The 1242-nt window shown below is 37.2% G+C and overlaps 1 pseudogene; it reads right to left on the bottom strand.

Annotated features, from left to right (window-relative positions):
* Positions 1-440: 440 nt before the first annotated feature.
* Positions 441-853, bottom strand: LOC131511456 (peptidyl-prolyl cis-trans isomerase NIMA-interacting 4-like; annotated as a pseudogene).
* Between the last annotated feature and the right edge of the window lie 389 nt (positions 854-1242).

Genomic DNA, 1242 nt, shown 5'->3' with positions numbered 1-1242 from the left:
AAACCCTCTTAAATGATATTCTCTCTCATTATCCTCAAAAATTAATTGAAATCGAGTGCTGAGGTTATATTATCTTTATGCATATCTTTGTTATTTTCTAATTACATATTACTATTAAATGTTAAATAACACCATTCTGTGCATTTTATTTTATTATTATTTTTTTTAAAGTTCATTTATTTTGAGAGAGAGTGAGCACACACGAGCAGGGGTGGGGCAGAAAGAAAGGGAGAGAGAGAGAATCCCAAGCAGGCTCCATGCTGTCAGCACAGAGCCCAACATGGGGCTTGATCTCATGAACTGTGAGATCATGACCTGAGCTGAAATCAAGGCTCTGATGCCCAACCAACTGAGCCACTCAGATGCCCCACCACTGTGTACATTTTATTTTATTTTATTTTATATATTTTATTTTATTTTTTTCAGTGTTCAGTAAAATTTTATTTTCTCCCTTCAACCATAATAAGAGGACATCCAAATTTTGTTTTCACCAGAGAGTCTGTAAACACAGGCTTTATCCAGCCCCATTACCAGCAATGCAAATGCTGTTTCTTGAAATGGTTCCACCATGGAACCTCTGGTCATCCAGTCCAAGTCACCCCCTTGCCTGGCTTTGTCTTCACTATACCATGCAACTACTTCACTGAATTGCATTCCGGACTTTAACTTTTCCATGGGTTCCATGATTTTCCCACAGTTTTCACACAGAATGTGTCTGACCTTTACTGCATTGCCACCACCTTCGTGACCCTGAGTCTTCTTGCCAGGACTGTCACCTGATGGTTGCTCCCCCTTTCCCCCTTTTCCCTGAGCCTCTTTTTCCCTTAGGTGGCATCTTCAAAACTTGAGGCTCAACTCTCAATTCTTTTGATTCTCATACCTACATTTTAAACTATAAATTCATAAGGCATTGTATATCTCATTCTGAAATTTACATTTTCATTTACATTGCTTTATGCTTCTCAGGTCCTATTTAACAATTCTCCTGTGTTAACCTGTATTTGTTTTCCATCATTATTATGTAAAATGTTGAAGTGTTTGTTGGTGATGTTACTTTGTGCATATAGGCAAGTGGTTTTCAAGGTACATATCTAGGATTGCCTTACTTTGTTGCAAAGTCAGTGATACATTGAAGAGCATGTCTGTATTAATTTATCTGTTCTTTGGAATGTGCTTTTATTGGAATTCAGGGGTTATCCAGTAATGTAAATACCAAAATGTATTCCCTTTAATGTTTGATGA

This window comes from Neofelis nebulosa, chromosome 5 (genome assembly GCF_028018385.1).
Source record: "Neofelis nebulosa isolate mNeoNeb1 chromosome 5, mNeoNeb1.pri, whole genome shotgun sequence".
NCBI classification, from domain to species: domain Eukaryota; kingdom Metazoa; phylum Chordata; class Mammalia; order Carnivora; family Felidae; genus Neofelis; species Neofelis nebulosa.
This window is presented reverse-complemented; position numbering and strand designations above follow the sequence as displayed.